Raw genomic sequence first — 25,131 nt, forward strand, 5'->3', positions numbered from 1 at the left:
ACTAAAGTGCTCATTATCCTTTGTCACCTTAAATTATTTCTGTAGGGGTAAGCCGTTTCTCCTCTATTTTATGTTGTGCAAAGTATTGCACACAAATGACCTCTTAGCACTATGTTGCAGCATAGAGATACTTATCAATAGAAGACAATGCATTTATTGAAATGGAGTTCTTTATTAAATGTTTTACAGCCAGCAGCACCCTAAAATGTATAACTTGGATAATGTTTGAAGAATTCAGAGTGTTTTCTTCTTTAGTGTGCCACATATTCCAGTAAGTAAAGATTGCTTTGCCAAGCAGATACAAACAAAATGCAAAGTGCAGTGAAGTCTTTAATAACACGTTACCACTGAAAAAGTCAACGTAGTCTGCAGGACTTCTAGTCCATCGCCTTAACCACTCGGCCATGACTACATAGCTGGTAGTACTGAATACAGTCACACAGATGGCTCTTGAGCGGATCTGGGTAACACTCACTAATGAATGATGACCAATATGAACTAAATAACCATGAGAACATTTTCATAAAGAGAAATACATGACTTGTTTGTACACATTGTTTAAACAACATTATCTTTGTAAAATGTTGCTTCTATTGGGTATTTGAAAAATGACGAGAAATACTTTGTGTTAACCACATTCAATGTACAGTATGAAACAGATCTGAGGCAGAAAAAAAGAAAAGGGGTTAAAAGGAGTAATGGGAAAATGATCTAACTTGGATGTCAGAGATTAAAAGAGCAGAGTTGGAGGGCAATTGGGGCAAGAAGAAGATGGATCATTACAGGAACATGCTCCAGTGGCGTAATCGGTTAGCGCACGGTACTTATATGTCAGTATATGCTAAGCTATACCGAGGTTGTGAGTTCAAGCCTCACCTGAAGCAAACCCTTTTTTTGTTTCATCAACCAATAGCATTGTTTGAATGTATACAATGTTAAATAAAAGGCCTATGGATGTAAATTGTAAAATGTAATCTTTTACATTAAAAACAACATTTCCGCATTTTGCTATTTGGCTTACATTGGAGCGCATGTAAAGCAGTCAAATTCAATAGGTGTCTCAATGTGGGCAAGAAGATATTGGTAATTGATGATGTATGATTTAAAAAAATAAAAAAATGAGAGCTGTCCAAGCAAATTGTTCCTTTTTTCAAACCAAAATACACCAGTGGAGCCAATGCTACCCATTATTTGGATCTAGAGGATACATATATTTCCAGATGTACAGTATATATCCTAAAAAGGCAATCTTTAATGAGCATCCTGTCTATCTGTACTAAGTAGGGATCAGCCTATCCCCCCTTCTTAACCCAACTATTCACCTCTCACATTCGTATCTTGCTCACCATATGTAAACCACTTCTCACCTCTCTCATAATCTGTTGTTATTACATTTCCTCCACCTACCCCCTGAGAATGATTAATAAACAAATCTAAACTCAATACAAAACCTCATTAAGAGTTAAAATTCACCCTAGCAAAGTCACATTCTGCCTTTCAATCAAGCCTGAAATATTTTTTCAAACACAATTTGCACCTGAATGGCGGTGGTGGAACAAAAGCTTTCTACGTTTTGTTTTTAAATCCAAACAAGTATAAATCCCTCTTAAGAGTTAATCCTCACTGTAGCACAACCCCATGCTATTTCACCAGAGTCTTCAATTGAATAAATTCTCTTATTGCTATAGGCGAGTGGATCTTGTATGTGGTAGAAACCAAGAGTGCTGAAAGAAGTTTTGCATGTACGACCACCTTTTCTTTCAGTTTTACTTGCTTTATGCTTTATGCTTTATCAGAGTGGGCAATCATAAATGACAACATAGAAGAGGAATAAAGAATCTTCTTTTTTTGCCAATTACATAGCAAGCTAAAGGAAAACATGCTAAAACCACATTGAAGATTTGAGTAACACAGTTAAAGTAAATATGAAGGAACAAGGCTTGATGTTAATATTAAAGATATTTTAAATGCCTTAAGCATAGAATAAAATATTCCAACACATTTGAACTTTGCAACTCACTCAAAAAATCATGTCTTTTGATCAATTTTAAACAGAGGGTTCAGGGCTCTACGGATTTAAAGAATTTATTATATCAAATACACAACGTTTCAACCATCAAAAAGTGGTCTTTCTCAAGTGAGAAAGACCACTTTTTGATGGTTGAAACGTTGTGTATTTGATTTAATAAATTCTTTAAATCCATAGAGCTCTGAACCCTCTGGGTTTTTTTTGCTGACTTTGGAGTCTGTCATTCACAGGGACTCCCCTGGATCAAGAGCACCAGTAACAACAAGTATCAGTTAGAGTTTTCAGTTTTTGGTGTGCAGCATTTATCTTGTTTTTTTCTGCTTTTGATCAATTTTGACATACAAAGGTTGGAGGGATACCAACATTGATCTCTTGGGTATCTAGAGGGAACTATCAATATGCAGACTATGGCAAAAGTATCAACAAAATAAACATGTCCAAGAATTAGGTATTCAATATTGTTAATCTGCAAGACAAAAACATACAGAACCCCTATAAGATCATATTGAACCCCCCAAAAAATTAAATCTGATTTTAATATAAAATGTTCTGTCTCTGAATTTAATATCAAAGTACAAAGTACATTTGTTCTTAATGCGAATCATTCTGTTTCACAAAAGATTCCATAAAGTTTACATTTGATTAATTTCTTAATTTTCTGTAAACTTCAGGAAGTTACAGTACAATTATTACAGTATATTAATGACCATTTTTCAGTAAAATTCAAGCTAAGTTGTTTATTTCTTCAACAGGTTTATAAAGCCCTGCTTATCTTTGTGAGTGATAACAATAAAACATTACAAATGCTTTTTCATAACAAAAAGCTATTTGTGCTGAAGTGTGATAAGCAGTTGAACTATAACATTGATTATTCCCATTATATTTAAACAATATAGTTTTGGCATACTGTAAATAATGTACACATCTTAATACATGCAGTACTTAGCACAGTCCTTAAGAAGAATTCAAATATTATCTGTAATTATAAAGTGGAAGAATTCCCTCACTCTCACACTAAAGTGCTCATTATCCTTTGTCACCTTAAATTATTTCTGTAGGGGTAAGCCGTTTCTCCTCTATTTTATGTTGTGCAAAGTATTGCACACAAATGACCTCTTAGCACTATGTTGCAGCATAGAGATACTTATCAATAGAAGACAATGCATTTATTGAAATGGAGTTCTTTATTAAATGTTTTACAGCCAGCAGCACCCTAAAATGTATAACTTGGATAATGTTTGAAGAATTCAGAGTGTTTTCTTCTTTAGTGTGCCACATATTCCAGTAAGTAAAGATTGCTTTGCCAAGCAGATACAAACAAAATGCAAAGTGCAGTGAAGTCTTTAATAACACGTTACCACTGAAAAAGTCAACGTAGTCAGCAGGATTTGAACCTGCGGGGGGAAACCCCAATGGATTTCAAGTCCATCGCCTTAACCACTCGGCCATGACTACATAGCTGGTAGTACTGAATACAGTCACACAGATGGCTCTTGAGCGGATCTGGGTAACACTCACAAATGAATGATGACCAATATGAACTAAATAACCATGAGAACATTTTCATAAAGAGAAATACATGACTTGTTTGTACACATTGTTTAAACAACATTATCTTTGTAAAATGTTGCTTCTATTGGGTATTTGAAAAATGACGAGAAATACTTTGTGTTAACCACATTCAATGTACAGTATGAAACAGATCTGAGGCAGAAAAAAAGAAAAGGGGTTAAAAGGAGTAATGGGAAAATGATCTAACTTGGATGTCAGAGATTAAAAAAGCAGAGTTGGAGGGCAATTGGGGCAAGAAGAAGATGGATCATTACAGGAACATGCTCCAGTGGCGTAATCGGTTAGCGCACGGTACTTATATGTCAGTATATGCTAAGCTACACCGAGGTTGTGAGTTCAAGCCTCACCTGAAGCAAACCCTTTTTTTGTTTCATCAACCAATAGCATTGTTTGAATGTATACAATGTTAAATAAAAGGCCTATGGATGTAAATTGTAAAATGTAATCTTTTACATTAAAAACAACATTTCCGCATTTTGCTATTTGGCTTACATTGGAGCGCATGTAAAGCAGTCAAATTCAATAGGTGTCTCAATGTGGGCAAGAAGATATTGGTAATTGATGATGTATGATTTAAAAAAATAAAAAAATGAGAGCTGTCCAAGCAAATTGTTCCTTTTTTCAAACCAAAATACACCAGTGGAGCCAATGCTACCCATTATTTGGATCTAGAGGATACATATATTTCCAGATGAACAGTATATATCCTAAAAAGGCAATCTTTAATGAGCATCCTGTCTATCTGTACTAAGTAGGGATCAGCCTATCCCCCCTTCTTAACCCAACTATTCACCTCTCACATTCGTATCTTGCTCACCATATGTAAACCACTTCTCACCTCTCTCATAATCTGTTGTTATTACATTTCCTCCACCTACCCCCTGAGAATGATTAATAAACAAATCTAAACTCAATACAAAACCTCATTAAGAGTTAAAATTCACCCTAGCAAAGTCACATTCTGCCTTTCAATCAAGCCTGAAATATTTTTTCAAACACAATTTGCACCTGAATGGCGGTGGTGGAACAAAAGCTTTCTACGTTTTGTTTTTAAATCCAAACAAGTATAAATCCATCTTAAGAGTTAATCCTCACTGTAGCACAACCCCATGCTATTTCACCAGAGTCTTCAATTGAATAAATTCTCTTATTGCTATAGGCGAGTGGATCTTGTATGTGGTAGAAACCAAGAGTGCTGAAAGAAGTTTTGCATGTACGACCACCTTTTCTTTCAGTTTTACTTGCTTTATGCTTTATCAGAGTGGGCAATCATAAATGACAACATAGAAGAGGAATAAAGAATCTTCTTTTTTTGCCAATTACATAGCAAGCTAAAGGAAAACATGCTAAAACCACATTGAAGATTTGAGTAACACAGTTAAAGTAAATATGAAGGAACAAGGCTTGATGTTAATATTAAAGATATTTTAAATGCCTTAAGCATAGAATAAAATATTCCAACACATTTGAACTTTGCAACTCACTCAAAAAATCATGTCTTTTGATCAATTTTAAACAGAGGGTTCAGGGCTCTACGGATTTAAAGAATTTATTATATCAAATACACAACGTTTCAACCATCAAAAAGTGGTCTTTCTCAAGTGAGAAAGACCACTTTTTGATGGTTGAAACGTTGTGTATTTGATTTAATAAATTCTTTAAATCCATAGAGCTCTGAACCCTCTGGGTTTTTTTTTGCTGACTTTGGAGTCTGTCATTCACAGGGACTCCCCTGGATCAAGAGCACCAGTAACAACAAGTATCAGTTAGAGTTTTCAGTTTTTGGTGTGCAGCATTTATCTTGGTTTTTTCTGCTTTTGATCAATTTTGACATACAAAGGTTGGAGGGATACCAACATTGATCTCTTGGGTATCTAGAGGGAACTATCAATATGCAGACTATGGCAAAAGTATCAACAAAATAAACATGTCCAAGAATTAGGTATTCAATATTGTTAATCTGCAAGACAAAAACATACAGAACCCCTATAAGATCATATTGAACCCCCCAAAAAATTAAATCTGATTTTAATATAAAATGTTCTGTCTCTGAATTTAATATCAAAGTACAAAGTACATTTGTTCTTAATGCGAATCATTCTGTTTCACAAAAGATTCCATAAAGTTTACATTTGATTAATTTCTTAATTTTCTGTAAACTTCAGGAAGTTACAGTACAATTATTACAGTATATTAATGACCATTTTTCAGTAAAATTCAAGCTAAGTTGTTTATTTCTTCAACAGGTTTATAAAGCCCTGCTTATCTTTGTGAGTGATAACAATAAAACATTACAAATGCTTTTTCATAACAAAAAGCTATTTGTGCTGAAGTGTGATAAGCAGTTGAACTATAACATTGATTATTCCCATTATATTTAAACAATATAGTTTTGGCATACTGTAAATAATGTACACATCTTAATACATGCAGTACTTAGCACAGTCCTTAAGAAGAATTCAAATATTATCTGTAATTATAAAGTGGAAGAATTCCCTCACTCTCACACTAAAGTGCTCATTATCCTTTGTCACCTTAAATTATTTCTGTAGGGGTAAGCCGTTTCTCCTCTATTTTATGTTGTGCAAAGTATTGCACACAAATGACCTCTTAGCACTATGTTGCAGCATAGAGATACTTATCAATAGAAGACAATGCATTTATTGAAATGGAGTTCTTTATTAAATGTTTTACAGCCAGCAGCACCCTAAAATGTATAACTTGGATAATGTTTGAAGAATTCAGAGTGTTTTCTTCTTTAGTGTGCCACATATTCCAGTAAGTAAAGATTGCTTTGCCAAGCAGATACAAACAAAATGCAAAGTGCAGTGAAGTCTTTAATAACACGTTACCACTGAAAAAGTCAACGTAGTCAGCAGGATTTGAACCTGCGCGGGGAAACCCCAATGGATTTCTAGTCCATCGCCTTAACCACTCGGCCATGACTACATAGCTGGTAGTACTGAATACAGTCACACAGATGGCTCTTGAGCGGATCTGGGTAACACTCACTAATGAATGATGACCAATATGAACTAAATAACCATGAGAACATTTTCATAAAGAGAAATACATGACTTGTTTGTACACATTGTTTAAACAACATTATCTTTGTAAAATGTTGCTTCTATTGGGTTTTTGAAAAATGACGAGAAATACTTTTTGTTAACCACATTCAATGTACAGTATGAAACAGATCTGAGGCAGAAAAAAAGAAAAGGGGTTAAAAGGAGTAATGGGAAAATGATCTAACTTGGATGTCAGAGATTAAAAGAGCAGAGTTGGAGGGCAATTGGGGCAAGAAGAAGATGGATCATTACAGGAACATGCTCCAGTGGCGTAATCGGTTAGCGCACGGTACTTATATGTCAGTATATGCTAAGCTATACCGAGGTTGTGAGTTCAAGCCTCACCTGAAGCAAACCCTTTTTTTGTTTCATCAACCAATAGCATTGTTTGAATGTATACAATGTTAAATAAAAGGCCTATGGATGTAAATTGTAAAATGTAATCTTTTACATTAAAAACAACATTTCCGCATTTTGCTATTTGGCTTACATTGGAGCGCATGTAAAGCAGTCAAATTCAATAGGTGTCTCAATGTGGGCAAGAAGATATTGGTAATTGATGATGTATGATTTAAAAAAATAAAAAAATGAGAGCTGTCCAAGCAAATTGTTCCTTTTTTCAAACCAAAATACACCAGTGGAGCCAATGCTACCCATTATTTGGATCTAGAGGATACATATATTTCCAGATGTATATATCCTAAAAAGGCAATCTTTAATGAGCATCCTGTCTATCTGTACTAAGTAGGGGTCAGCCTATCCCCCCTTCTTAACCCAACTATTCACCTCTCACATTCGTATCTTGCTCACCATATGTAAACCACTTCTCACCTATCTCATAATCTGTTGTTATTACATTTCCTCCACCTACCCCCTGAGAATGATTAATAAACAAATCTAAACTCAATACAAAACCTCATTAAGAGTTAAAATTCACCCTAGCAAAGTCACATTCTACCTTTCAATCAAGCCTGAAATATTTTTTCAAACACAATTTGCACCTGAATGGCGGTGGTGGAACAAAAGCTTTCTACATTTTGTTTTTAAATCCAAACAAGTATAAATCCCTCTTAAGAGTTAATCCTCACTGTAGCACAACCCCATGCTATTTCACCAGAGTCTTCAATTGAATAAATTCTCTTATTGCTATAGGCGAGTGGATCTTGTATGTGGTAGAAACCAAGAGTGCTGAAAGAAGTTTTGCATGTACGACCACCTTTTCTTTCAGTTTTACTTGCTTTATGCTTTATGCTTTATCAGAGTGGGCAATCATAAATGACAACATAGAAGAGGAATAAAGAATCTTCTTTTTTTGCCAATTACATAGCAAGCTAAAGGAAAACATGCTAAAACCACATTGAAGATTTGAGTAACACAGTTAAAGTAAATATGAAGGAACAAGGCTTGATGTTAATATTAAAGATATTTTAAATGCCTTAAGCATAGAATAAAATATTCCAACACATTTGAACTTTGCAACTCACTCAAAAAATCATGTCTTTTGATCAATTTTAAACAGAGGGTTCAGGGCTCTACGGATTTAAAGAATTTATTATATCAAATACACAACGTTTCAACCATCAAAAAGTGGTCTTTCTCAAGTGAGAAAGACCACTTTTTGATGGTTGAAACGTTGTGTATTTGATTTAATAAATTCTTTAAATCCGTAGAGCCCTGAACCCTCTGTTTTTTTTTTGCTGACTTTGGAGTCTGTCATTCACAGGGACTCCCCTGGATCAAGAGCACCAGTAACAACAAGTATCAGTTAGAGTTTTCAGTTTTTGGTGTGCAGCATTTATCTTGTTTTTTTCTGCTTTTGATCAATTTTGACATACAAAGGGTGGAGGGATACCAACATTGATCTCTTGGGTATCTAGAAGGAACTATCAATATGCAGACTATGGCAAAAGTATCAACAAAATAAACATGTCCAAGAATTAGGTATTCAATATTGTTAATCTGCAAGACAAAAACATACAGAACCCCTATAAGATCATATTGAACCCCCCAAAAAATTAAATCTTATTTTAATATAAAATGTTCTGTCTCTGAATTTAATATCAAAGTACAAAGTACATTTGTTCTTAATGCGAATCATTCTGTTTCACAAATTATTCCATAAAGTTTACATTTGATTAATTTCTTAATTTTCTGTAAACTTCAGGAAGTTACAGTACAATTATTACAGTATATTAATGACCATTTTTCAGTAAAATTCAAGCTAAGTTGTTTATTTCTTCAACAGGTTTAGAAAGCCCTGCTTATCTTTTGTGAATGATAACAATAAAACATTACAAATGCTTTTTCATAACAAAAAGCTATTTGTGCTGAAGTGTGATAAGCAGTTGAACTATAACATTGATTATTTCCATTATATTTAAACAATATAGTTTTGGCAGACTGTAAAGAATGTACACATCTCAATACATGCAGTACTTAGCACAGTCCTTAAGAAGAATTCAAATATTATCTGTAATTATAAAGTGGAAGAATTCCCTCACTCTCACACTAAAGTGCTCATTATCCGTTGTCACCTTAAGTTATTTCTGTAGGGGTAAGCCGTTTCTCCTCTATTTTATGTTGTGCAAAGTATTGCACACAAATGACCTCTTAGCACTATGTTGCAGCATAGAGATACTTATCAATAGAAGACAATGCATTTATTGAAATGGAGTTCTTTATTAAATGTTTTACAGCCAGCAGCACCCTAAAATGTATAACTTGGAAAATGTTTGAAGAATTCAGAGTGTTTTCTTCTTTAGTGTGCCACTTATGCCAGTAAGTAAAGATTGCTTTGCCAAGCAGATACAAACAAAATGCAAAGTGCAGTGAAGTTTTTAATAACACGTTACCACTGAAAAAGTCAACGTAGTCAGCATGATTTGAACCTGCACGGGGAAACCACAATAGATTTCTAGTCCATCGCCTTAACCACTCGGCCATGACTACATAGCTGATAGTACTGAATACAGTCACACAGATGGCTCTTGTGCGGATATGGGTAACACTCACAAATGAATGATGACCAATATGAACTAAATAACCATGAGAACATTTTCATAAAGAGAAATACATGACTTGTTTGTACACATTGTTTAAACAACATTATCTTTGTAAAATGTTGCTTCTATTGGGTTTTTGAAAAATGACGAGAAATACTTTTTGTTAACCACATTCAATGTACAGTATGAAACAGATCTGAGGCAGAAAAAAAGAAAAGGGGTTAAAAGGAGTAATGGGAAAATGATCTAACTTGGATGTCAGAGATTAAAAGAGCAGAGTTGGAGGGCAATTGGGGCAAGAAGAAGATGGATCATTACAGGAACATGCTCCAGTGGCGTAATCGGTTAGCGCACGGTACTTATATGTCAGTATATGCTAAGCTATACCGAGGTTGTGAGTTCAAGCCTCACCTGAAACAAACCCTTTTTTTGTTTCATCAACCAATAGCATTGTTTGAATGTATACAATGTTAAATAAAAGGCCTATGGATGTAAATTGTAAAATGTAATCTTTTACATTAAAAACAAAATTTCCGCATTTTGCTATTTGGCTTACATTGGAGCGCATGTAAAGCAGTCAAATTCAATAGGTGTCTCAATGTGGGCAAGAAGATATTGGTAATTGATGATGTATGATTTAAAAAAATAAAAAAATGAGAGCTGTCCAAGCAAATTGTTCCTTTTTTCAAACTAAAATACACCAGTGGAACCAATGCTACCCATTATTTGGATCTAGAGGATACATATATTTCCAGATGTACAGTATATATCCTAAAAAGGCAATCTTTAATGAGCATCCTGTCTATCTGTACTAAGTAGGGATCAGCCTATCCCCCCTTCTTAACCCAACTATTCACCTCTCACATTCGTATCTTGCTCACCATATGTAAACCACTTCTCACCTATCTCATAATCTGTTGTTATTACATTTCCTCCACCTACCCCCTGAGAATGATTAATAAACAAATCTAAACTCAATACAAAACCTCATTAAGAGTTAAAATTCACCCTAGCAAAGTCACATTCTACCTTTCAATCAAGCCTGAAATATTTTTTCAAACACAATTTGCACCTGAATAGCGGTGCTGGAACAAAAGCTTTCTACGTTTTGTTTTTAAATCCAAACAAGTATAAATCCCTCTTAAGAGTTAATTCTCAATGTAGCAGAACCCCATGCTATTTCACCAGAGTCTTCAATTGAATAAATTCTCTTATTGTTATAGGCGAGTGGATCTTGTATGTGGTAGAAACCAAGAGTGCTGAAAGAAGTTTTGCATGTACGACCACCTTTTCTTTCAGTTTTACTTGCTTTATGCTTTATGCTTTATCAGAGTGGGCAATCATAAATGACAACATAGAAGAGGAATAAAGAATCTTCTTTTTTTTGCCAATTACATAGCAAGCTAAAGGAAAACATGCTAAAACCACATTGAAGATTTGAGTAACACAGTTAAAGTAAATATGAAGGAACAAGGCTTGATGTTAATATTAAAGATATTTTAAATGCCTTAAGCATAGAATAAAATATTCCAACACATTTGAACTTTGCAACTCACTCAAAAAATCATGTCTTTTGATCAATTTTAAACAGAGGGTTCAGGGCTCTACGGATTTAAAGAATTTATTATATCAAATACACAACGTTTCAACCATCAAAAAGTGGCCTTTCTCAAGTGAGAAAGACCACTTTTTGATGGTTGAAACGTTGTGTATTTGATTTAATAAATTCTTTAAATCCGTAGAGCCCTGAACCCTCTGTTTTTTTTTTTGCTGACTTTGGAGTCTGTCATTCACAGGGACTCCCCTGGATCAAGAGCACCAGTAACAACAAGTATCAGTTACAGTTTTCAGTTTTTGGTGTGCAGCATTTAGCTTGTTTTTTTCTGCTTTTGATCAATTTTGACATACAAAGGGTGGAGGGATACCAACATTGATCTCTTGGGTATCTAGAAGGAACTATCAATATGCAGACTATGGCAAAAGTATCAACAAAATAAACATGTCCAAGAATTAGGTATTCAATTTTGTTAATCTGCAAGACAAAAACATACAGAACCCCTATAAGATCATATTGAACCCCCCAAAACATTAAATCTGATTTTAATATAAAATGTTCTGTCTCTGAATTTAATATCAAAGTACAAAGTACATTTGTTCTTAATGCGAATCATTCTATTTCACAAAAGATTCCATAAAGTTTACATTTGATTAATTTCTTAATTTTCTGTAAACTTCAGGAAGTTACAGTACAATTATTACAGTATATTAATGACCATTTTTCAGTAAAATTCAAGCTAAGTTGTTTATTTCTTCAACAGGTTTAGAAAGCCCTGCTTATCTTTTGTGAATGATAACAATAAAACATTACAAATGCTTTTTCATAACAAAAAGCTATTTGTGCTGAAGTGTGATAAGCAGTTGAACTATAACATTGATTATTTCCATTATATTTAAACAATATAGTTTTGGCAGACTGTAAAGAATGTACACATCTCAATACATGCAGTACTTAGCACAGTCCTTAAGAAGAATTCAAATATTATCTGTAATTATAAAGTGGAAGAATTCCCTCACTCTCACACTAAAGTGCTCATTATCCTTTGTCACCTTAAGTTATTTCTGTAGGGGTAAGCCGTTTCTCCTCTATTTTATGTTGTGCAAAGTATTGCACACAAATGACCTCTTTGCACTATGTTGCAGCATAGAGATACTTATCAATAGAAGACAATGCATTTATTGAAATGTAGTTCTTTATTAAATGTTTTACAGCCAGCAGCACCCTAAAATGTATAACTTGGAAAATGTTTGAAGAATTCAGAGTGTTTTCTTCTTTAGTGTGCCACTTATTCCAGTAAGTAAAGATTGCTTTGCCAAGCAGATACAAACAAAATGCAAAGTGCAGTGAAGTTTTTAATAACACGTTACCACTGAAAAAGTCAACGTAGTCAGCAGGATTTGAACCTGCACGGGGAAACCCCAATGGATTTCTAGTCCATCGCCTTAATCACTCGGCCATGACTACATAGCTGGTAGTACTGAATACAGTCACACAGATGGCTCTTCAGCGGATATGGGTAACACTCACTAATGAATGATGACCAATATGAACTAAATAACCATGAGAACATTTTCATAAAGAGAAATACATGACTTGTTTGTACACATTGTTTAAACAACATTATCTTTGTAAAATGTTGCTTCTATTGGGTTTTTGAAAAATGATCAGAAATTCTTTTTGTTAACCACATTCAATGTACAGTATGAAACAGATCTGAGGCAGAAAAAAAGAAAAGGGGTTAAAAGGAGTAATGGGAACATGATCTAACTTGGATGTCAGAGATTAAAAGAGCAGAGTTGGAGGGCATTTGGGGCAAGAAGAACATGGATCATTACAGGAACAAGCTCCAGTGGCGTAATCGGTTAGCTCACGGTACTTATATGTCAGTATATGCTAAGCTATGCCGAGGTTGTGAGTTCAAGCCTGACCTGAAACAAACCCTCTTTTTGTTTCATCAACCAATAGCATTGTTTGAATGTATACAATGTTAAATAAAAGGCCTATGGATGTAAAATGTAATCTTTTACATTAAAAACAACATTTCCGCATTTTGCTATTTGGCTTACATTGGAGCGCATGTAAAGCAGTCAAATTCAATAGGTGTCTCAATGTGGGCAAGAAGATATTGGTAATTGATGATGTATGATTTAAAAAAATAAAAAAATGAGAGCTGTCCAAGCAAATTCTTCCTTTTTTCAAACCAAAATACACCAGTGGAGCCAATGCTACCCATTATTTGGGTCTAGGGGATACATATATTTCCAGATGTATATATCCTAAAAAGGCAATCTTTAATGAGCATCCTGTCTATCTGTACTAAGTAGGGGTCAGCCTATCCCCCCTTCTTAACCCAACTATTCACCTCTCACATTCGTATCTTGCTCACCATATGTAAACCACTTCTCACCTCTCTCATAATCTGTTGTTATTACATTTCCTCCACCTACCCCCTGAGAATGATTAATAAACAAATCTAAACTCAATACAAAACTTCATTAAGAGTTAAAATTCACCCTAGCAAAGTCACATTCTACCTTTCAATCAAGCCTGAAATATTTTTTCAAACACAATTTGCACCTGAATGGCGGTGCTGGAACAAAAGCTTTCTACGTTTTGTTTTTAAATCCAAACAAGTATAAATCCCTCTTAAGAGTTAATCCTCAATGTAGCAGAACCCCATGCTATTTCACCAAAGTCTTCAATTGAATAAATTCTCTTATTGCTATAGGCAAGTGGATCTTGTATGTGGTAGAAACCAAGAGTGCTGAAAGAAGTTTTGCATGTACGACCACCTTTTCTTTCAGTTTTACTTGCTTTATGCTTTATGCTTTATCAGAGTGGGCAATCATAAATGACAACATAGAAGAGGAATCTTGAGCGGATATGGGTAACACTCACTAATGAATGATGACCAATATGAACTAAATAACCATGAGAACATTTTCATAAAGAGAAATACATGACTTGTTTGTATACATTGTTTAAACAACATTATCTTTGTAAAATGTTGCTTCTTTTGGGTTTTTGAAAAATGACGAGAAATACTTTTTGTTAACCACATTCAATGTACAGTATGAAACAGATCTGAGGCAGAAAAAAAGAAAAGGGGTTAAAAGGAGTAATGGGAAAATGATCTAACTTGGATGTCAGAGATTAAAAGAGCAGAGTTGGAGGGCAATTGGGGCAAGAAGAAGATGGATCATTACAGGAACATGCTCCAGTGGCGTAATCGGTTAGCGCACGGTACTAATATGTCAGTATATGCTAAGCTATGCCGAGGTTGTGAGTTCAAGCCTCACCTGAAGCAAATCCTTTTTTTGGTTCATCAACCAATAGCATTGTTTGAATGTATACAATCTTAAATAAAAGGCCTATGGATGTAAATTGTAAAATGTAATCTTTTACATTAAAAACAACATTTCCGCATTTTCCTATTTGGCTTACATTGGAGCACATGTAAAGCAGTCAAATTCAATAGGTGTCTCAATGTGGGCAAGAAGATATAGGTAATTGATGATGTATGATTTTGAAAAAATAAAAAAATGAGAGCTGTCCAAGCAAATTCTTCCTTTTTTCAAACCAAAATACACCAGTGGAGCCAATGCTACCCATTATTTGGGTCTAGAGGATACATATATTTCCAGATGTATATATCCTAAAAAGGCAATCTTTAATGAGCATCCTGTCTATCTGTACTAAGTAGGGGTCAGCCTAACCCCCCTTCTTAACCCAACTATTCACCTCTCACATTCGTATCTTGCTCACCATATGTAAACCAGTTCTCACCTCTCTCATAATCTGTTGTTATTACATTTCCTCCACCTACCCCCTGAGAATGATTAATAAACAAATCTAAACTCAATACAAAACCTCATTAAGAGTTAAAATTCACCATAGCAAAGTCACATTCTACCTTTCAATCAAGCCTGAAATATTTTTTCAAACACAATTTGCACCTGAATGGCGGTGCTGGAACAAAAGCTTTCTACATTTTGTTTTTAAATCCAAACAAGTATAAATCCCTCTTAAGAGTTAATCCTCACTGTAGCACAACCCCATGCTATTTCACCAGAGTCTTCAATTGAATAAATTCTCTTATTGCTATAGGCGAGTGGATCTTGTATGTGGTAGAAACCAAGAGTGCTGAAAGAAGTTTTGTATGTACGACCACCTTTTCTTTCAGTTTTACTTGCTTTATGCTTTATGCTTTATCAGAGTGGGCAATCATAAATGACAACATAGAAGAGGAATAAAGAATCTTCTTTTTTTTGCCAATTACATAGCAAGCTAAAGGAAAACATGCTATAAACACATTGAAGATTTGAGTAACACAGTTAAAGTAAATATGAAGGAACAAGGCTTGATGTTAATATTAAAGATATTTTAAATGCCTTAAGCATAGAATAAAATATTCCAACACATTTGAACTTTGCAACTCACTCAAAAAATCATGTCTTTTGATCAATTTTAAACAGAGGGTTCAGGGCTCTACGGATTTAAAGAATTTATTATATCAAATACACAACGTTTCAACCATCAAAAAGTGGTCTTTCTCAAGTGAGAAAGACCACTTTTTGATGGTTGAAACGTTGTGTATTTGATTTAATAAATTCTTTAAATCCGTAGAGCCCTGAACCCTCTGTTTTTTTTTGCTGACTTTGGAGTCTGTCATTCACAGGGACTCCCCTGGATCAAGAGCACCAGTAACAACAAGTATCAGTTAAAGTTTTCAGTTTTTGGTGTGCAGCATTTATCTTGTTTTTTTTCTGCTTTTGATCAATTTTGACATACAAAGGGTGGAGGGATACCAACATTGATCTCTTGGGTATCTAGAGGGAACTATTAATATGCAGACTATGGCAAAAGTATCAACAAAATAAACATGTCCAAGAATTAGGTATTCAATATTGTTAATCTGCAAGACAAAAACATACAGAACCCCTATAAGATCATATTGAACCCCCCAAAAAATTAAATCTGTTTTAATATAAAATGTTCTGTCTCTGAATTTAATATCAAAGTACAAAGTACATTTGTTCTTAATGCGAATCATTCTGTTTCACAAAATATTCCATAAAGTTTACATTTGATTAATTTCTTAATTTTCTGTAAACTTCAGGAAGTTACAGTACAATTATTACAGTATATTAATGACCATTTTTCAGTAAAATTCAAGCTAAATTGTTTATTTCTTCAACAGGTTTAGAAAGCCCTGCTTATCTTTTGTGAATGATAACAATAAAACATTACAAATGCTTTTTCATAACAAAAAGCTATTTGTGCTGAAGTGTGATAAGCAGTTGAACTATAACATTGATTATTCCCATTATATTTAAACAATATAGTTTTGGCAGACTGTAAAGAATGTACACATCTCAATACATGCAGTACTTAGCACAGTCCTTAAGGAGAATTCAAATATTATCTGTAATTATAAAGTGGAAGAATTCCCTCACTCTCACACTAAAGTGCTCATTATCCTTTGTCACCTTAAGTTATTTCTGTAGGGGTAAGCCGTTTCTCCTCTATTTTATGTTGTGCAAAGTATTGCACACAAATGACCTCTTAGCACTATGTTGCAGCATAGAGATACTTATCAATAGAAGACAATGCATTTATTGAAATGGAGTTCTTTATTAAATGTTTTACAGCCAGCAGCACCCTAAAATGTATAACTTGGAAAATGTTTGAAGAATTCAGAGTGTTTTCTTCTTTAGTGTGCCACATATTCCAGTAAGTAAAGATTGCTTTGGTAAGCAGATACAAACAAAATAAAAAGTCCAGTGAAGTTTTTAATAACACGTTACCACTGAAAAAGTCAACATAGTCAGCAGGATTTGAACCTGCGCGGGGAAACCCCAATGGATTTCAAGTCCATCGCCTTAACCACTCGGCCATGACTACATAGCTGGTAGTACAGAATACAGTCACACAGATGGCTCTTGAGCGGATCTGGGTAACACTCACTAATGAATGATGACCAATATGAACTAAATAACCATGAGAACATTTTCATAAAGAGAAATACATGACTTGTTTGTACACATTGTTTAAACAACATTATCTTTGTAAAATGTTGCTTCTATTGGGTTTTTGAAAAATGACGAGAAATACTTTTTGTTAACCACATTCAATGTACAGTATGAAACAGATCTGAGGCAGAAAAAAAGAAAAGGGGTTAAAAGGAGTAATGGGAAAATGATCTAACTTGGATGTCAGAGATTAAAAGAGCAGAGTTGGAGGGCAATTGGGGCAAGAAGAAGATGGATTATTACAGGAACATGCTCCAGTGGCGTAATCGGTGAACGCACGGTACTTATATGTCAGTATATGCTAAGCTATGCCGAGGTTGTGAGTTCAAGCCTCACCTGAAGCAAACCGTTTTTTTGTTTCATCAACCAATAGCATTGTTTGAATGTATACAATGTTAAATAAAAGGCCTATGGATGTAAATTGTAAAATGTAATCTTTTACATTAAAAACAACATTTCCGCATTTTGCTATTTGGCTTACATTGGAGCGCATGTAAAGCAGTCAAATTCAATAGGTGTCTCAATGTGGGCAAGAAGATATTGGTAATTGATGATGTATGATTTAAAAAAATAAAAAAATGAGAGCTGTCCAAGCAAATTCTTCCTTTTTTCAAACCAAAATACACCAGTGGAGCCAATGCTACCCATTATTTGGGTCTAGAGGATACATATATTTCCAGATGTATATATCCTAAAAAGGCAATCTTTAATGAGCATCCTGTCTATCTGTACTAAGTAGGGATCAGCCTATCCCCCCTTCTTAACCCAACTATTCACCTCTCACATTCGTATCTTGCTCACCATATGTAAACCACTTCTCACCTCTCTCATAATCTGTTGTTATTACATTTCCTCCACCTACCCCCTGAGAATGATTAATAAACAAATCTAAACTCAATACAAAACCTCATTAAGAGTTAAAATTCACCCTAGCAAAGTCACATTCTGCCTTTCAATCAAGCCTGAAATATTTTTTCAAACACAATTTGCACCTGAATGGCGGTGGTGGAACAAAAGCTTTCTACGTTTTGTTTTTAAATCCAAACAAGTATAAATCCCTCTTAAGAGTTAATCCTCACTGTAGCACAACCCCATGCTATTTCACCAGAGTCTTCAATTGAATAAATTCTCTTATTGCTATAAGCGAGTGGATCTTGTATGTGGTAGAAACCAAGAGTGCTGAAAGAAGTTTTGCATGTACGACCACCTTTTCTTTCAGTTTTACTTGCTTTATGCTTTATGCTTTATCAGAGTGGGCAATCATAAATGACAACATAGAAGAGGAATAAAGAATCTTCTTTTTTTGCCAATTACATAGCAAGCTAAAGGAAAACATGCTAAAACCACATTGAAGATTTGAGTAACACAGTTAAAGTAAATATGAAGGAACAAGGCTTGATGTTAATATTAAAGATATTTTAAATGCCTTAAGCATAGAATAAAATATTCCAACACATTTGAACTTTGCAACTCACTCAAAAAATCATGTCTTTTGATCAATTTTAAACAGAGGGTTCAGGGCTCTACGGATTTAAAGAATTTATTATATCAAATACACAACGTTTCAACCATCAAAAAGTGGTCTTTCTCAAGTGAGAAAAACCACTTTTTGATGGTTGAAACGTTGTGTATTTGATTTAATAAATTCTTTAAATCCATAGAGCTCTGAACCCTCTGGGTTTTTTTTGCTGACTTTGGAGTCTGTCATTCACAGGGACTCCCCTGGATCAAGAGCACCAGTAACAACAAGTATCAGTTAGAGTTTTCAGTTTTTGGTGTGCAGCATTTATCTTGTTTTTTTCTGCTTTTGATCAATTTTGACATACAAAGGTTGGAGGGATACCAACATTGATCTCTTGGGTATCTAGAGGGAACTATCAATATGCAGACTATGGCAAAAGTATCAACAAAATAAACATGTCCAAGAATTAGGTATTCAATATTGTAAATCTGCAAGACAAAAACATACAGAACCCCTATAAGATCATATTGAACCCCCCAAAAAATTAAATCTGATTTTAATATAAAATGTTCTGTCTCTGAATTTAATATCAAAGTACAAAGTACATTTGTTCTTAATGCGAATCATTCTGTTTCACAAAAGATTCCATAAAGTTTACATTTGATTAATTTCTTAATTTTCTGTAAACTTCAGGAAGTTACAGTACAATTATTACAGTATATTAATGACCATTTTTCAGTAAAATTCAAGCTAAGTTGTTTATTTCTTCAACAGGTTTATAAAGCCCTGCTTATCTTTGTGAGTGATAACAATAAAACATTACAAATGCTTTTTCATAACAAAAAGCTATTTGTGCTGAAGTGTGATAAGCAGTTGAACTATAACATTGATTATTCCCATTATATTTAAACAATATAGTTTTGGCATACTGTAAATAATGTACACATCTTAATACATGCAGTACTTGGCACAGTCCTTAAGAAGAATTCAAATATTATCTGTAATTATAAAGTGGAAGAATTCCCTCACTCTCACACTAAAGTGCTCATTATCCTTTGTCACCTTAAATTATTTCTGTAGGGGTAAGCCGTTTCTCCTCTATTTTATGTTGTGCAAAGTATTGCACACAAATGACCTCTTAGCACTATGTTGCAGCATAGAGATATTTATCAATAGAAGACAATGCATTTATTGAAATGGAGTTCTTTATTAAATGTTTTACAGCCAGCAGCACCCTAAAATGTATAACTTGGATAATGTTTGAAGAATTCAGAGTGTTTTCTTCTTTAGTGTGCCACATATTCCAGTAAGTAAAGATTGCTTTGCCAAGCAGATACAAACAAAATGCAAAGTGCAGTGAAGTCTTTAATAACACGTTACCACTGAAAAAGTCAACGTAGTCAGCAGGATTTGAACCTGCGCGGGGAAACCCCAATGGATTTCTAGTCCATTGCCTTAACCACTCCGCCATGACTACATAGCTGGTAGTACTGAATACAGTCACACAGATGGCTCTTGAGCGGATCTGGGTAACACTCACTAATGAATGATGACCAATATGAACTAAATAACCATGAGAACATTTTCATAAAGAGAAATACATGACTTGTTTGTACACATTGTTTAAACAACATTATCTTTGTAAAATGTTGCTTCTATTGGGTTTTTGAAAAATGACGAGAAATACTTTGTGTTAACCACATTCAATGTACAGTATGAAACAGATCTGAGGCAGAAAAAAAGAAAAGGGGTTAAAAGGAGTAATGGGAAAATGATCTAACTTGGATGTCAGAGATTAAAAGAGCAGAGTTGGAGGGCAATTGGGGCAAGAAGAAGATGGATCATTACAGGAACATGCTCCAGTGGCGTAATCGGTTAGCGCACGGTACTTATATGTCAGTATATGCTAAGATATACCGAGGTTGTGAGTTCAAGCCTCACCTGAAGCAAACCCTTTTTTTGTTTCATCAACCAATAGCATTGTTTGAATGTATACAATGTTAAATAAAAGGCCTATGGATGTAAATTGTAAAATGTAATCTTTTACATTAAAAACAACATTTCCGCATTTTGCTATTTGGCTTACATTGGAGCGCATGTAAAGCAGTCAAATTCAATAGGTGTCTCAATGTGGGCAAGAAGATATTGGTAATTGATGATGTATGATTTAAAAAAATAAAAAAATGAGAGCTGTCCAAGCAAATTGTTCCTTTTTTCAAACCAAAATACACCAGTGGAGCCAATGCTACCCATTATTTGGATCTAGAGGATACATATATTTCCAGATGAACAGTATATATCCTAAAAAGGCAATCTTTAATGAGCATCCTGTCTATCTGTACTAAGTAGGGATCAGCCTATCCCCCCTTCTTAACCCAACTATTCACCTCTCACATTCGTATCTTGCTCACCATATGTAAACCACTTCTCACCTCTCTCATAATCTGTTGTTATTACATTTCCTCCACCTACCCCCTGAGAATGATTAATAAACAAATCTAAACTCAATACAAAACCTCATTAAGAGTTAAAATTCACCCTAGCAAAGTCACATTCTGCCTTTCAATCAAGCCTGAAATATTTTTTCAAACACAATTTGCACCTGAATGGCGGTGGTGGAACAAAAGCTTTCTACGTTTTGTTTTTAAATCCAAACAAGTATAAATCCATCTTAAGAGTTAATCCTCACTGTAGCACAACCCCATGCTATTTCACCAGAGTCTTCAATTGAATAAATTCTCTTATTGCTATAGGCGAGTGGATCTTGTATGTGGTAGAAACCAAGAGTGCTGAAAGAAGTTTTGCATGTACGACCACCTTTTCTTTCAGTTTTACTTGCTTTATGCTTTATCAGAGTGGGCAATCATAAATGACAACATAGAAGAGGAATAAAGAATCTTCTTTTTTTGCCAATTACATAGCAAGCTAAAGGAAAACATGCTAAAACCACATTGAAGATTTGAGTAACACAGTTAAAGTAAATATGAAGGAACAAGGCTTGATGTTAATATTAAAGATATTTTAAATGCCTTAAGCATAGAATAAAATATTCCAACACATTTGAACTTTGCAACTCACTCAAAAAATCATGTCTTTTGATCAATTTTAAACAGAGGGTTCAGGGCTCTACGGATTTAAAGAATTTATTATATCAAATACACAACGTTTCAACCATCAAAAAGTGGTCTTTCTCAAGTGAGAAAGACCACTTTTTGATGGTTGAAACGTTGTGTATTTGATTTAATAAATTCTCACTTGAGAAAGACCACTTTTTGATGGTTGAAACGTTGTGTATTTGATTTAATAAATTCTTTAAATCCGTAGAGCCCTGAACCCTCTGTTTTTTTTTGCTGACTTTGGAGTCTGTCATTCACAGGGACTCCCCTGGATCAAGAGCACCAGTAACAACAAGTATCAGTTAGAGTTTTCAGTTTTTGGTGTGCAGCATTTATCTTGTTTTTTTCTGCTTTTGATCAATTTTGACATACAAAGGTTGGAGGGATACCAACATTGATCTCTTGGGTATCTAGAGGGAACTATCAATATGCAGACTATGGCAAAAGTATCAACAAAATAAACATGTCCAAGTATTAGGTATTCAATTTTGTTAATCTGCAAGACAAAAACATACAGAACCCTTAAAAGATCATATTGAACCCCCCAAAAAATTAAATCTGATTTTAATATTAAATGTTCTGTCTCTGAATTTAATATCAAAGTACAAAGTACATTTGTTCTTAATGCGAATCATTCTGTTTCACAAAAGATTCCATAAAGTTTACATTTGATTAATTTCTTAATTTTCTGTAAACTTCAGGAAGTTACAGTACAATTATTACAGTATATTAATGACCATTTTTCAGTAAAATTCAAGCTAAGTTGTTTATTTCTTCAACAGGTTTAGAAAGCCCTGCTTATCTTTTGTGAATGATAACAATAAAACATTACAAATGCTTTTTCATAACAAAAAGCTATTTGTGCTGAAGTGTGATAAGCAGTTGAACTATAACATTGATTATTCCCATTATATTTAAACAATATAGTTTTGGCAGACTGTAAAGAATGTACACATCTCAATACATGCAGTACTTAGCACAGTCCTTAAGAAGAATTCAAATATTATCTGTAATTATAAAGTGGAAGAATTCCCTCACTCTCACACTAAAGTGCTCATTATCCTTTGTCACCTTAAGTTATTTCTGTAGGGGTAAGCCTTTCTCCTCTATTTTATGTTGTGCAAAGTATTGCACACAAATGACATCTTAGCACTATGTTGCAGCATAGAGATACTTATCAATAGAAGACAATGCATTTATTGAAATGGAGTTCTTTATTAAATGTTTTACAGCCAGCAGCACCCTAAAATGTATAACTTGGATAATGTTTGAAGAATTCAGAGTGTTTTCTTCTTTAGTGTGCCACATATTCCAGTAAGTAAAGATTGCTTTGCCAAGCAGATACAAACAAAATGCAAAGTGCAGTGAAGTCTTTAATAACACGTTACCACTGAAAAAGTCAACGTAGTCAGCAGGATTTGAACCTGCGCGGGGAAACCCCAAGGGATTTCTAGTCCATCGCCTTAACCACTCAGCCATGACTACATAGCTGGTAGTACTGAATACAGTCACACAGATGGCTCTTGAGCGGATCTGGGTAACACTCACTAATGAATGATGACCAATATGAACTAAATAACCATGAGAACATTTTCATAAAGAGAAATACATGACTTGTTTGTACACATTGTTTAAACAACATTATCTTTGTAAAATGTTGCTTCTATTGGGTTTTTGAAAAATGACGAGAAATACTTTTTGTTAACCACATTCAATGTACAGTATGAAACAGATCTGAGGCAGAAAAAAAGAAAAGGGGTTAAAAGGAGTAATGGGAAAATGATCTAACTTGGATGTCAGAGATTAAAAGAGCAGAGTTGGAGGGCAATTGGGGCAAGAAGAAGATGGATCATTACAGGAACATGCTCCAGTGGCGTAATCGGATAGCGCACGGTACTTATATGTCAGTATATGCTAAGCTATGCCGAGGTTGTGAGTTCAAGCCTCACCTGAAGCAAACCCTTTTTTTGTTTCATCAACCAATAGCATTGTTTGAATGTATACAATGTTAAATAAAAGGCCTATGGATGTAAATTGTAAAATGTAATCTTTTACATTAAAAACAACATTTCCGCATTTTGCTATTTGGCTTACATTGGAGCGCATGTAAAGCAGTCAAATTCAATAGGTGTCTCAATGTGGGCAAGAAGATATTGGTAATTGATGATGTATGATTTAAAAAAATAAAAAAAATGAGAGCTGTCCAAGCAAATTCTTCCTTTTTTCAAACTAAAATACACCAGTGGAGCCAATGCTACCCATTATTTGGGTCTAGAGGATACATATATTTCCAGATGTATATATCCTAAAAAGGCAATCTTTAATGAGCATCCTGTCTATCTGTACTAAGTAGGGGTCAGCCTATCCCCCCTTCTTAACCCAACTATTCACCTCTCACATTCGTATCTTGCTCACCATATGTAAACCACTTCTCACCTCTCTCATAATCTATTGTTATTACATTTCCTCCACCTACCCCCTGAGAATGATTAATAAACAAATCTAAACTCAATACAAAACCTCATTAAGAGTTAAAATTCACCCTAGCAAAGTCACATTCTACCTTTCAATCAAGCCTGAAATATTTTTTCAAACACAATTTGCACCTGAATGGCGGTGGTGGAACAAAAGCTTTCTACGTTTTGTTTTTAAATCCAAACAAGTATAAATCCCTCTTAAGAGTTAATCCTCATTGTAGCACAAACCCCATGCTATTTCACCAGAGTCTTCAATTGAATAAATTCTCTTATTGCTATAGGCGAGTGGATCTTGTATGTGGTAGAAACCAAGAGTGCTGAAAGAAGTTTTGCATGTACGACCACCTTTTCTTTCAGTTTTACTTGCTTTATGCTTTATGCTTTATCATAGAGGGCAATCATAAATGACAACATAGAAGAGGAATAAAGAATCTTCTTTTTTTTGCCAATTACATAGCAAGCTAAAGGAAAACATGCTAAAACCACATTGAAGATTTGAGTAACACAATTAAAGTAAATATGAAGGAACAAGGCTTGATGTTAATATTAAAGATATTTTAAATGCCTTAAGCATAGAATAAAATATTCCAACACATTTGAACTTTGCAACTCACTCAAAAAATCATGTCTTTTGATCAATTTTAAACAGAGGGTTCAGGGCTCTACGGATTTAAAGAATTTATTATATCAAATACACAACGTTTCAACCATCAAAAAGTGGTCTTTCTCAAGTGAGAAAGACCACTTTTTGATGGTTGAAACGTTGTGTATTTGATTTAATAAATTCTTTAAATCCGTAGAGCCCTGAACCCTCT

The 25,131-nt window shown here is 34.3% G+C and overlaps 11 non-coding genes across 11 annotated transcripts; 5 read left to right on the top strand and 6 right to left on the bottom strand.

Annotated features, from left to right (window-relative positions):
- The first annotated feature begins 791 nt into the window (after nt 1-791).
- TRNAI-UAU (transfer RNA isoleucine (anticodon UAU)) lies at nt 792-884 on the top strand. Its single transcript is given in 2 exon segments — nt 792-829; nt 849-884. It is a non-coding gene; the product is annotated as a tRNA-Ile (tRNA).
- Nucleotides 885-3,402: 2,518 nt separating this feature from the next.
- Nucleotides 3,403-3,484, bottom strand: TRNAS-UGA (transfer RNA serine (anticodon UGA)). The gene has a single exon. It is a non-coding gene; the product is annotated as a tRNA-Ser (tRNA).
- A 2,984-nt stretch (nt 3,485-6,468) lies between these two features.
- Nucleotides 6,469-6,550, bottom strand: TRNAS-AGA (transfer RNA serine (anticodon AGA)). Its single transcript has one exon. It is a non-coding gene; the product is annotated as a tRNA-Ser (tRNA).
- A 379-nt stretch (nt 6,551-6,929) lies between these two features.
- Nucleotides 6,930-7,022, top strand: TRNAI-UAU (transfer RNA isoleucine (anticodon UAU)). The gene is given in 2 exon segments: nt 6,930-6,967; nt 6,987-7,022. It is a non-coding gene; the product is annotated as a tRNA-Ile (tRNA).
- Nucleotides 7,023-12,611: 5,589 nt separating this feature from the next.
- TRNAS-AGA (transfer RNA serine (anticodon AGA)) lies at nt 12,612-12,693 on the bottom strand. The gene has a single exon. It is a non-coding gene; the product is annotated as a tRNA-Ser (tRNA).
- A 4,358-nt stretch (nt 12,694-17,051) lies between these two features.
- On the bottom strand, nt 17,052-17,133 carry TRNAS-UGA (transfer RNA serine (anticodon UGA)). The gene has a single exon. It is a non-coding gene; the product is annotated as a tRNA-Ser (tRNA).
- Nucleotides 17,134-17,512: 379 nt separating this feature from the next.
- On the top strand, nt 17,513-17,605 carry TRNAI-UAU (transfer RNA isoleucine (anticodon UAU)). The gene is given in 2 exon segments: nt 17,513-17,550; nt 17,570-17,605. It is a non-coding gene; the product is annotated as a tRNA-Ile (tRNA).
- A 2,513-nt stretch (nt 17,606-20,118) lies between these two features.
- On the bottom strand, nt 20,119-20,200 carry TRNAS-AGA (transfer RNA serine (anticodon AGA)). The gene has a single exon. It is a non-coding gene; the product is annotated as a tRNA-Ser (tRNA).
- Nucleotides 20,201-20,579: 379 nt separating this feature from the next.
- Nucleotides 20,580-20,672, top strand: TRNAI-UAU (transfer RNA isoleucine (anticodon UAU)). Its single transcript is given in 2 exon segments — nt 20,580-20,617; nt 20,637-20,672. It is a non-coding gene; the product is annotated as a tRNA-Ile (tRNA).
- Nucleotides 20,673-23,242: 2,570 nt separating this feature from the next.
- On the bottom strand, nt 23,243-23,324 carry TRNAS-AGA (transfer RNA serine (anticodon AGA)). The gene has a single exon. It is a non-coding gene; the product is annotated as a tRNA-Ser (tRNA).
- Nucleotides 23,325-23,703: 379 nt separating this feature from the next.
- Nucleotides 23,704-23,796, top strand: TRNAI-UAU (transfer RNA isoleucine (anticodon UAU)). Its single transcript is given in 2 exon segments — nt 23,704-23,741; nt 23,761-23,796. It is a non-coding gene; the product is annotated as a tRNA-Ile (tRNA).
- Nucleotides 23,797-25,131: the final 1,335 nt, after the last annotated feature.

This window comes from Ascaphus truei (genome assembly GCF_040206685.1).
Source record: "Ascaphus truei isolate aAscTru1 chromosome 12 unlocalized genomic scaffold, aAscTru1.hap1 SUPER_12_unloc_4, whole genome shotgun sequence".
NCBI lineage: Eukaryota > Metazoa > Chordata > Amphibia > Anura > Ascaphidae > Ascaphus > Ascaphus truei.